Raw genomic sequence first — 13,037 nt, 5'->3', positions numbered from 1 at the left:
CTCCTTTGGCTCCTCCTCCCTAGAGTAGGAAAGGGGAGGAAGTCTGGGGACCCCTAATAGAGTCCACCTGGAACCCACAGCAGGCTACCTGAGGTGGCACTCAGGCCAGGCCTAGAGTCCAGGGGGAAATAGGGGAATGGCTGGAGGCCTGCCAAGCTTCCCAGCACTCCCCAAGCTAGGGAGAATGCCATCCGGCATGGGGTGTCCCCTAACCCCAATACCTGGGAAGAGCTGGCCTCCAGGATCAAGGCACCAGAAGCCAGCTATCTGCCCAGCCCCTCCCTTTGCTCCTCTTCCCTAGATTAGGGAGACCCCTAATAGAGTCTACCTGGAACCCACAAGTCATAGTTTCTTTATCCAGTCATTTCTTCTTAGCCACTTGGGTTGTTTTTCTTTTCAGCTATTGTAAATAGTACTACAAAACCCTTGGATTTTCTTTTCTAAGAAGTGAGTTGCTGAGTCCAATGGAGGCTCAATTCCTAGATTTTTTTTTTTTCAGGAAATGTCCTTGTTTTTTAGAAAGGCTGCAGCAGTCGGCATTCCTACCAGAAGTGAGTGAGAGTCCCTTTCTTATTTGTATTTCTTCTTTGAGAAAGTTTCTGTTCATTTCTTCTCATTTTATTGGATAAGTTGGATATTTTGGGGGGGTAAACTTCCATCAGTGAAATATAGGTCTTTAATATTAACCCATTATTGGATGGTTTGTGGGTAAATAATTTCTTCCATTCTGGGGGCTGTCTTTATATCTTGGCCATCATTTCTTCTGAGGTGCAGAAGCTTCTTAATTTTATATAGTCCCATTTGTTTTTCTTTGCTTCCATTGCTTGGTCAGTGGTATTTGATCCTTGAAGATGCCTTTAGCTTCAATGTCATGGAGAGTTCTGCCTACATTTTACTCTACATATCTCATGGATTTGGGTCTAATATCAAAGTCCTTAATCCAATTTTATTTGACTTTTCTGAATGGCATTACAAAGAGGTCTGAGTTGATTTTTTGCATGCCACTGACCAGTTTTCCCAAGCACCACTTGTTCAAGAATCTGTTCATTTATTTTTTTTTCCATCTTCTGTTGTTGTCTGGAGGTTTTCTGAAGCTCATCTTAGAGCTCATTGATTCTGCCCTGATTACCTTGCTACCCAAGTTACCTTGCTGATGAGGCCTTCCAGTGAGTTTTTATTTCACCTCCTGTTTTTCAGTTCTGTCATTTTTGATTGTAATTTTCTCACTTCTACTCTTATACTTCTTGCGTTTTAGTGATGGTTCATTGCACCATTTCTTTGTTTAGAGCACATTTTGTTTTAGAGGCAAACACAGCATTGTTCAAGAGTCGTTCCTAGCTTTGTACTCAGTGATTACACCAAGCAGGGATTGGGGACCATATGTGGTATCCAGGAATAAACCAGGGTATGCTGCATGCAAGTCAAGTTTACTACCTGCTGTACTATCTTTTCAACCCTTTCATTGTTTCCTTGAGCTCCTTAAACATTCTAAACATTTCCACTCTGAATTGTTTGCAACTAGACTATACTGCTGCTAGTTACTGATTGAGTCTTCAGGATTATATTCTTCACTCACTACCCATGCTGGGGTTCTATACTACTTTACCATGGTTTCTTTTGTAATCTGAGGAGCATCCTTTCCACTTTACTCTAAGTGTCTCCTCTCTGCCAAGGAGATCTTTCAGGGAACTCTACTGAGGGAGTGAGATTATGGCCACAACTTTATGAAATCTATATTTATTTTAAAACAGGGTTTTTCATGATTCCCACATTTAGTATATGACCTAACCCCAGCTCAGTTTAAATTGTATCACAGGTTTAGAAACATGTTTAAGCTTTGTTGTTTTGTTTGTTTGTTTTTAAATCAATCTCCTTTCAATGTTTGGTGTAGGGTATGATGTTCTTGCCTAGGAATATTTGTGATCTATATGATATATCACTAATATAGTTCAGTCCTTAATTTTATATATCAGATGGGATCTGTGCCTCTTTTAACATTTGTAACCTTCATCACTACAACCTCTAAATTAAAATAGGTGGTGTTGGGGCTGGAGAGATAGCATGGAGGTAGGGCATTAGCCTTGCATGCAGAAGGATGGTGGTTCGAACCTGGCATTCCATATGGTCCCCTGAGCTTGCCAGGAGCGATTTTTGAGTGTAGAGCCAGGAGTAACCCCTGAGCGCTGCCGGGTGTGAAACAAAAACCAAAAAAAAAAAAATAGGTGATGTTTTCTTGTTGAGGAAAGAGTGGGTATTGCCAGGCTATCTCTGCCAGCCCCTTTCCACCAACATCACCTGTCTACCTATCTCCTGCACTTCTCTGGCTGTGGGCTCCTTTGTTTTTGCCTTATTCATTTCAGGACTTGCCTCAGTTAGTAGTATCTCTAAACAGTGGTGAAGTGGGTTATTTACCAGCTGTGCTTGGGTTTCTGAAGTATGCTCCTAGGGACATGCCTGATGCTGAGTTATCTTAATGTGCTCAGTCATTGTAGTGCTGGAAGCAACAGTGCTGCACCTTATTCCTCTGGGGGTTGGCAGGGCGGGGGCAGGGGAGCTGAGGAATGTGACCAGTGACCCGTGGATCTCTTTCAAGCATATCAGAGAATTTCTTTTACAAAATCAAGATAGGTTCTTATAAAGTTGTAGGTAGCAACCTTATTTTCTCATATAAAGTAAATTAAATTAATTTTTAAGATACACTTTTGCTACACATAAAATTTACTACCAATGTCAATAGATAAAATGTTTATATTGTAATGTAAAATATAATAAAAAGGGGCCAGAATGATAGCACAGCAGATAGGACATTTGCCTTACACATGGCCGACCCAGGTTCAATCACTGGTATCCCATATGGTACTCCAAGCCTGCCAGGAGTAATTTCTGAGCACAGATCCAGGAGTAATCCCTGAGTACTTCCAAGGTGTGGCCCCAAAACAAATGAAAAAAAATAAGATGAATGGGAATGCAATGCATGTTTTTAGAAAAAGCAGTTTTCTACTCGGAGGGCTGTTTGAGAGTTCCTGTAAACCCAGCGCCTAACTTCCTGCAAAAATAGAACTATTCTGAGCTAGCTACCAATGCTGTGCCTGCATTTCTGGAATTATTTTTTATTTTATAGTTTTGCCCTGCTTCCATTCATCTACCCAACCTATTGGCATTGATGATTATTTTTATGTGGTAAAATGTTAACACAGTAACTCTTTTGTTTACTCCTACAGTGGTGATAAAGGAACATTAAAAAAAAAAAAAGCACCAAGAGTGAGCATGAGAAAGTCACTGTCTCTATTGAAGTTTTTTAAATAATAAATATTATAACAATAAAGAGACTATATGTAGAATGAATTGGCTCCTCAACAATTTACCCACAAATGAAAATAATACCAAGGCTCTTAGAGACCTTTTCTATTTGCTATATATTCTCTTAACAAAGGTTCACTCTTTAGATTATAATGTCAATATTCTTAATTACAAACAAAAATTGGTCAGTAATTTTCAGGATTACACAGAATAGAATTAGTAATAAGATACTCTTTAATAGTGCTCATCAATATTTATTTTAAAAAGATTTTTTTTTCTTGAGTGTTGGACATTACATGACTAAAATTCAATCCTGAACAACTTTGTATCTCATGGTAAGTCAATTAAAAGTTATTTAAAAATAAAAACAACAACAACAAAAACAACAATAGGATCACTTTTCTCCATAAGGCAAATGAGAAAAGCGTCCATTGCTCAACTTTCTCTGATCAGTTGGAGTTTTGGACCTTTTCTTGTCCAAGAAATGTTTGTAGAAGTAGAAAATGGAGCATTGTGATGAGCACAGTGTCTAAATCTAAGCTACTTAAGAGATCTGAAAACCTCAAATGCATCATCTCTTTTCTTTTTGCAATTCCATCTTCCTCCATTCATGTCAGACATCTTACTTGTTGTTCACATGGAGGGAGAGTAAAATCTTCATTAAATAGATGTGCCCAAGTAAAGAGCTCTGCAATCAGTAGCATTAATGAGTCAACTTGGAAGAGCAAGAGCCAACCACTGGTTTTAATAGATCTGCTAATTGTTTGAAATTATTTTCAGATTCTACTTTCTGTGGTATGAGTTTGTGGAAGGGGCATTTTAGAAATCAGCAGGTGAAAAATGCAACACATGGATATTTTATGTATTGATTACTTAGACAGGTTGTCTAATTTTGAGCCCAACTGACATAAATAATCAGTGACCACATATACTCACTTTCTAGATTTTCATAAGGCTTTGTTCTGGATACTCTATAAAATATCTTATACATTATTTTACAATATAATGCATGGAATATCAAGAATGTATTTGACAGAGACTTTCTGAATTCTTTGAAAGTAAGATTAAATTTCTTTTTTTTTCTTTTTTTCTTTTTGGTTTTTGGTTTTGGGGCCACATCCACTGGTGCTCAGGGGTTTCACCTGGCTCTTCACTTGAAAATTACTCCTGGCAGGCTTGGGGGTCCATATAGGATGCCAGGATCAAACTTGGGTCCATCTCAGGTCAGTTGCATGCAAGGCAAACATCCTATCGCTGTGTTATCTCTCTGGCCCCTAAATTTCTTAAAATTAAAATTAAGAAATTAAATTTTTATTGTCCTTAGATGCCATGCTGCAATAGTGTGAATAGTTATTGTTTTGATGTACATATTTACTAGCACAGAAGTGCCCAAGACCCTCCACTAGTGTCCCTGTGTCACTTTTAATCTCCCTCCCTTCTACTATTTTACTTGGCAATCTAAGTTTTGTAATTCAAGATCAAAATTGTGTTACCATTTGGCATTGTCTGTTCCTTTGTTTTATACATATGTGTGTGTGTATATATATATATATATATATATATGTATGTACATACCACAGATAAGAAATTAACCAGTATTTGTCCCCAGAGATCCAAGACTCTTTCCACTAAGTATTTGCCCGTGTCTTGGTGAAATGAGTATTATTGGGTGGGTAGGTATACCATTTTCATGTAAGTCTACTTCCCAATGCCTTTGGATTTCTTTTTTTAATATTGTGCCAGGGAAAATCAGGCTTCTATATTCATTACTTGTATATTGTGTTAACATTTCTCTCAATAGAACTATAAATAATTAGACACACTTCCAGTTTCAGGAGGTAACACATCTAGCCTGAAATCTCTAGTAAATAACTTTAACCATAAAATTAACCTGATCTAATTAATTTTCCTCTTTACCTCTCACCCTCTGACACCTACTCCTACTCACAGTCCCTTGGTTTTGCTGGGAGAGCAACAAGAATTATGTCCCACGGGCTGTTCTAACTAGCATCCTTCTGACTAACATCATGTGTCTGACCCTGTGCAGTAGATTGGATTGGATGTAGTGAGTGGCTGAGGAAGATGGTGAAGAGAGAAGTATCCCCCTGTTACATATCTTTCCAGCTCATACTTTTGCAGGGTCTCAAACTCAATTTACCTGCGGGCTGCAGGAGGCAAAGTCGGGGTGATCCTTGAGTGCAAAGTCAGTAGTAAGCTTTGAACATTGGGGGTGTGACCCAAACAACTAAAACAAAACAAAGCAGGGCCACAAAATGTACGGAGGGCCATTTGCAGCCCATGGGCTTCGAGTTTGAGACCCCTGATAGAGCAAATAATATGTGCCCTGAGACAGAGGCGGGCAGATTCTTCTGTGGTCTTGGAATCCCCAGATTTTGGGACTCAGATTGGCAGTTTCATCTTGCTTCCAACTTCCAATCTTTTCCAATCTATACCTCAGTTTTCACTTGATAAACTTAATGAGTTTGTGAATTTGAATGGTTGTATTTGAGCAACACAGAATGCAATAATTTAAAAAATATTGTTCTTGATTTCTGGATATATTTACTTCGGATAGATTAGCTTCATTTAGAATGACAATCAAAACTCTGATTCAGCAGTTCTTGAACTGGAGTTAAAGCAACTGAACTTACATTTCTTCTGCTTTCAAATGCATTCACTTTATACTTTAATTCTAACATTCATCATTTTTGTCCTAATAATCACAGACAGCAGCTGCTAGAACTTCAGTTCTTTGCTTCAGTTGTCACTTTACCACAAATCATCACAGATAACTTGTTTTGGGGCCACACCTGACAGTGCTTAGAGCTACTCCCAGCTCTGTGCTTGGGATTTAGTAATAATGGTATCCATTTGACCAAGCAGAAATGGGGATCAAATCTGGGCCTCCCAACACAGCATGGAGTACAATGCCTGCTCTCCATCCCATTGCATAATCTCCACAATAACTTGATTAACTTTAATACTACTTTTTGCTATAGATTACTTAGAACCTGTTTCCCACAGAATGTCTGCTACTGCATTACAGTCTAAGTTGATGGCTCAACTAATCTTAAAAACCCCTTTCTGAGGGTCTGTAACCTGGGACCATATCCTTTACCAATTCTTCATCAGGGAAATGAATATAGAGAATTGACAAGTAAAAGCTGGTTAACTATCAAAAAGGATGAAAGAGTCTCACAGATACCACAGGAACAAATGCAAAGATCAGTCAGTAATGCTAGAGACAAGGGAGAATATGCAGGGAGATAGATAATAGACCCAGAAACTGGTTTGCCCTTCTGGCTGTGTTGGAGACCTGTTGGTGAGGAGCTTGTTCCACAGGTAGGATGTGGTTCTCTGGCTGGTTGCTAGTCAAGTCTGGTGTAATGTCAGAGGCCAGAGTTGTTCTACAAGAAGGCGCTCGCTGAGATATTGCCCTTCGGCCAGAGCTGGTAAATAAAAAGCTACCTGCCAGCGGACCGGAGCTAGCAGGCAGGAAGCTGCCCATTAGGGTGTGTGTGGCATGCCAGGGCTTGTTCAGATCCTGAGACCCATGGACGCTAAGAAACTGGCTGTAAGCCAAGCTTGCAGGGCTGGATCTCTTGTACCCTGAAGAGGCCATGATCTGAGAAGTAAAAACCACAGCAGAGCAAGAGAGAGAAGCTCTTACTCTTCTCTTAACCTTCACAGCGACCTGTCAGGGCTTTTATGAGCAAAACCTGACATCACATGCAGGGGCAAAGAGAAGTTTACAAAGAACAAGTGTGGACTGAAACTGAGTGGTAATGAACTCATCCTTGGGTACACACATCTAAAGTGCTTGGTTGGTCCTTGTGAAGAGAAGTGGTGAGGTCATTTTTAATTCCCACACTGAAGCCAACTATCATGTCACCAGCAATGGGGTACTGAGGAGTCTATGTGGGTCTAATCTGCTCACAGATATAGCCCCAGGAGTCTCATGTGGATGGCCCTTGGGAAGGAAGCACTTTCTCAGAGTTATAAACTCTGGCCCACAGATTTCCTCCTTCAGTTCTTGAACATGCCCACAAGTCTGGGGACTCCAGCCCAGGAACACAATTATCCTGGTGCCATGAAGCCTAACTAGCGGGAGGACAACATGCTGGTGGGTTACTCCTTCAGCATCTTCATGTTCTTGAGTGTCTCTGTTTAGATGCCTCTGATTAACTTAGAAGTTTAAAAATAGAAAAATAAGTATCAAACTTTTCTTTTTTGAGTGGGAGAAGGAGAGTAGAACTATTCATCATGAAATGTAATAGTATTTCTTGTCAGACACTAAAATGTCAGGACACAAGGGGAAGGGAAGAGAATATACATTTCATTCCAGAAAGGAGTTTTCTCGGAAGACTTTCTACTCTTTAATTTTTCTCAAATTGAGGGATATATCCTTTCCAATTCTGTTTTGTAGTAATCCTTACTTTATAGACAGGCAGCAAATAGTACCACTAGAATTATTTAAAGCAAATGCTTTGAAGCAATATAATTAAATTTCTTTATGGAGCTATAATAGGTTTAAGCCAAAGAATGAGACATTGTCTGTAAATATATACATGTATATATTAAAAGTGGTGTGTGTCATGCCTTTGCTGATGATGCTTGCACAGATTTCTAGAAATTAGAGGGGGCATAGAAATTGGGGTTTCTTACTATTTGTGCTTGGTTGGGTATTTGGTAGAGGCAGGGACAAGAATGAACAGCACAGAGCAGGAAAGATATTCCAGAAGGATTCTAGGGGGATTCTGGAGGGGGGGTTGTGGTCTAAAAAATGAGAAGTTGGTTGGTTCATTTCCTAATAGGGGTGGGGATTCTTTTTCTGCCAGGAGTCACTGAACACTTTTATTATTCATGGGCCCTACACAAAACAATCAGGCCACAAGCATCTGTGTCTGTCCTGTCATTGGCTAGTGTCAGACCCTATGATTCTGTGGGCCCTAGACAGAGTGCATGTTGAATGTCCCCCACTACTTCTTCAGAGTCTAGAGGAAAAAAGAGGAGTGAGAGCTACTAGGTCTGCAGGCCACTCTTACAAACCCTTCTGAGCAGTGAGTCCTGCTAATCATAATTAGAAAAGCAGGGAATGTGCTCAGATATGCAGTATGTAGTTTGTATGTGGTTTGGAGGGAAGCTGCTGCCACAAATAGAAGGTAGTGTCCTCTGCTTCCAAACACTGACAGGCATCTGAAAGTCCTGTCCACTAATGTGAAGACAATGTGGTTTTGGAATGGACATTGATTTTTCACAGTCCTATCAGGTTTGGATTTGTGGTTTTCTTCCCCATGCAACAGGAAGTAGGGACTAGCATTATGACTACTCAGGAATAAACATTAAGATTTTTATTGCAAAATGAATAAAACTGGAAATACGTAAGCAAATATACCCTAGAGGGGGTATATAAATGACACCCAGTGGACATTTCCCTTAAATTTTTCAATGAGTCTTAGGGAAAAAAAAGTCGGATAAATGGATTTGGATTATAAAGTCTTTGGTAGCTGGGTTCCCAATCCTCTGTTCTGTTTTCTACCACATTTAAAAAAAATCTAAATATTTAGATTACTTAAATACTTACTGTATTTAAGTATTTATGAATTACCTTAAGACTGTAACATGAAGGCCAGAGAGATAGCACAACAGTAAGGCGTTTGCCTTAGACTCAGAAGAACGGTGGTTTGAATCCTGGCATCCCATATGGTCCCCGAGCCTGCCAGGAGCAATTTCTGAGCATAAAGCCAGAAGTAACCCCTGAGCGCTGCCGGGTGTGACCCAGAAACCAAAAAACAACAACAACAAACAAACAAACACTGTAACATGAGAGAAATATAAACATACTTTTATTAAATAATTGGAAGATTATGTTGAAACAGTGGACCTGTAACATTAGCTGCATTTTTCAAAGTTAGGACCCCAGCTAAAAGCAAACATGTATATATTTTAGTTTTTGATGGGAAAGAAAGAAGCTGAGAAGTAATTGGTGTGTGGTAGGAGAAAAAGCTAAACTATACTGTATTTTCAACAAAACAACCAAATCTTTTTTTTCTTTTCTTTTTGAAAACCACTTAGTTTTTTAAAGTAAATTTAATTAAAATTTTTAATAATATCTTTACTTAAGCACCATGGTTACAAATAAGTTTGTATTTGGGTTTCAGTCATAAAAAGTATACTCACCCATAATTTAATTTAATTTTATTGAAGCAGTTATGATTTTCAAAGTCCTTCATAGGTGAGTTTTAGACATACAATGAATCAGGGCCAGTCCCACCACCGTTGTCAACCTCCATCAATGTTCCCAGAGTGAATCCCATACCACCACCCCAGGCTCATTTTAAGTTTATATTGTTAAAGTTTGGGTCTCTTGATTCCATTGTTGTTGACTTTGGCTTAAATATTTAGTTCTGTCCTTTTTTTAACATCATCAATGCACCTGAGACCACTGGCTACTGGGCCCCATTTTTTTCATATTTGTGTTTCTCCTTCTCTAGTCAATTTCTTACATTCTCCTCACTATACTCTGGCCAAAGGTGTTTAAGACAACTCTCATTTAAACTATCGAATTTTTTCATGCAGTTGTTCTAAATACCACACGTAAGTGATATCATTCTGTATTTATCCTTCTTCTGCTTCTTGCTTACTTCTTTCTTTCTTTTTTTTATTTAGACACCATGTTTACAAGGTTGTTCATAATGCAGGTTTATTTTTCACAGATGAAGTCATTCATGATTAAGTTACAGTCATACAAACTACAACAACCTTTACCAATGTATATTTCCCATCACTTATGTCCCCAATTTTCCTCTCACCCTCCCTGATGCCCTCTCCCCTCCTTGTTTCTGGGACAGGCATTTTACATCACTCTTTCTTTTTTGACACTATGCCAACTAGATATTTCTTGGAGAACCCTTTAAAATGTTCTAGTTTCTATATAAAATGGAAATATATCCCAAAAATGTATTGTTGCTATTTGGAATGTAATATTATAATATATTTCCCAAAGGAGGGCAAAAGAAGTAAGAGATCATTCTAGCTTCATCATTCACACTGACCAGTCAACCCCAGTGCCTGTACTCTATTCCTCAGTTCCTCAGATGCCTGTAATCTGTGAATGTAGGTAACAATCCTGTGACTAGAGTGTCATTCCTAAGCTTAGCTGAAGATATAGTGAGAAGTGAGTCTATGCTGCAAGACCCATATGGTAGTTTTAGAACGTGAATACTGACCTTCTTAATCCCCATAAACACACTTTCCAGTTTTCCCTCTTTTAATGGTGACATTCCTAAAAGACGCCTTCCTCCACTTATTCAGCAGTGTCTTTGTGACTGATGAGATCAAGTTAATGAATTAATTTTGAGGCAAGAAGAAAATTATTGAAGTAACCAGAGAGAGAAAACAGTTTTCTTCTCTAATGTGAAGCTTGTTTCACCCTACCCTGATGCCTTCTCCTGTATTTCTAATGGTAGTTTTCTAATTGCAACTCCCAAGAAGGAGCATTGATTTGAATTTATGCATCTGCAAAACATCCCGTGACGGAGCAGCAGATGGAAAGCATTATGGTTATGTTGGCTTTAATTAAAAGTTTCCATGCTGTTCTTTGCATTATTTCTCCCACAGCCATTTAAAGATTTTGCTTAAGATCATAATTTTAGCATGTTATTGAGCTGATTCTTTTTCTGAAAATGCAAAATAATACATCACTTCCTGCTTAAATAGAAATTTCTTTAAATTCCATTAAGCAAGAGCCTGTTTTATATGTGACAATTTTAAATGCCTAATCTTCAACTCTTTCTATAATAAAATACGATATGCTTCTTTTGTGAACTAAAAAAAAGTCTTCAGTTCAACTTTAGAAATCTTAAATATTGAAAGAAAACTATAGCAGTATGTAACTGTATAAATATTTGGTAACACTCCTAGGGTGCTTGCACTGCTGGGCTTGTAACTGCATTCATTTATTCTCACCACAGTAAACTGTGAGGTGCCAGTATCATAGTAGCTCATCAAATTGAAGATATCCCTGGTTTAAAATGGTTCATTGGGTCAACAAAATAAATTAATAGCTGAATGTATGTTTCTATATGAGAGGCCCAAGTTTAGTCTTCAGCACTGCATAGTTCTTTTAGCACAACTGGAGGCAATGTCCAAGAACAGAGCCAAGAGTAGCCCTGGAACATTGCTGGATGTAAACCCAAAATAAATAAACTAAACTAATTTATTTAAATTAACCCTTATTGTGCTTGCACTGAAAAAAGAAAACATGATCAGTGAAAATCATAAGAAGCCAACGATTGTAACACAGTGGTACCTAGAGAAGAATCTATATCTTAGAAAGCACTTATGCAGCATCCCATATGTCTTGTATAAAGAAACTGAAATACAATTAAGTTAACTGAAATATGATTAATTAACTGCCTCTATCAGTTAGCAGAACTGGGTTCACAGATGGGCTCAGACTGTGACTTTTGCTTTGTTTTATAATTCATATTAGTGTTTTCACTAAGGAATTTAGGAGCATTTTGAGGTGAAATTGGATGGTGTGTCTATTTTGACTGTAAATTACTCCAGTAAGTTGTTGGTGAAAGCATAGTTGGCATACTTTTAAAGTACCTCTTTGCATATTGCCTTTATGACCTAGGAATTCTCAACTAAACTCTTCCTTGAGACTGTGAGTAAACAAATGCATTTGATAAGTGCACAGACATGTTTTAACCATCACAAAAAATATTAGAAGCAAACTTAATATTCAGCACTAGAGCATGACAAAAATAAATTCTGGTGCTTTGTTCAATGAAAATTAAACTGTTATAAAAAACAGTGATCAAGATCAATATTTACTGACACGGAAAATATTCACATTGTATATTTGGTGAGGCTATAGGTAAGTATTTGTATGCAGAAAATTAATGACAATCATATTTTTAGACTAACATTCTGGACTATGGAATAACTCATTTTATCTCTCTGGTTCCCTTTTTTGTGAAATGAGTGAAGTTGAAAATGAAATTATGAGAATGTTTTTAGTTCTAAAGTAAAAAATGCATGTTCACTAAAGAACAGAACAAAATATGACAGAAAACTGTGCTGGAGCCTGTCCGAAAGGGGCTCATGGATGAAAGTGGCTGCCTTAGGACAGGGTGAGCTTTGTGGACTGAGCCAGGCATTTTCTACATAGTCCTGCACCCTTTTTTTTTTTAAAGTAATGCCAGCATATTTTGTTAATAAGAAAAGGAACAAGTCTTCCCAACCAGATGAGCTCAATCACCTGTGATATGTAGAGAAACAGAATACCCAGGACAGATGTAGCTCAGTGGTAGAGCACTTGCCTTGCATACATGAAGCCCTCAATTTGATCCCCAACTTAACTAACACCCCCCAATCAATTATAAGAAACAAAATAAAGGAATAGACAGCATTGAATGATGAAAACCTTTGGCTTGGATTACAAAACTGAGGTAACCAAGTAGAGAAGAGGGAGGTGGGGGCAGGTAGAGAAGTGACATAAGGACAGTAGTGGATGGTGTAGGGCACTTTGATGGTGGAGAGAGGCAGTAATGGTGGCAAAATCAAAAACATTCACTCTATTGTAACCATGTTATCTGAATATCAGTAAAAAGTGTTAAACATTTCACATGATGGTCATACTTCACTTTTTTAAAAAACAAAGCAAACAAAAATCCAAACCCCAAACAAAATGAAGCAAACATTAAAAAAAACAACTTGGTTATAAAATC

The 13,037-nt window shown here is 38.1% G+C and overlaps 1 protein-coding gene across 1 annotated transcript in view; it reads left to right on the top strand.

The window, feature by feature from the left end:
- MAP3K20 (mitogen-activated protein kinase kinase kinase 20) overlaps positions 1 to 13,037 on the top strand; it is a 199,224-nt gene that overhangs the window by 37,222 nt on the left and 148,965 nt on the right. The window lies entirely within an intron of this gene.

This window comes from Suncus etruscus, chromosome 5, assembly GCF_024139225.1.
Source record: "Suncus etruscus isolate mSunEtr1 chromosome 5, mSunEtr1.pri.cur, whole genome shotgun sequence".
Taxonomy (NCBI): Eukaryota; Metazoa; Chordata; class Mammalia; order Eulipotyphla; family Soricidae; genus Suncus; species Suncus etruscus.
The sequence above is the reverse complement of the archived record's forward strand: the minus strand, read 5'-3'. Positions and strand labels throughout refer to the sequence as shown.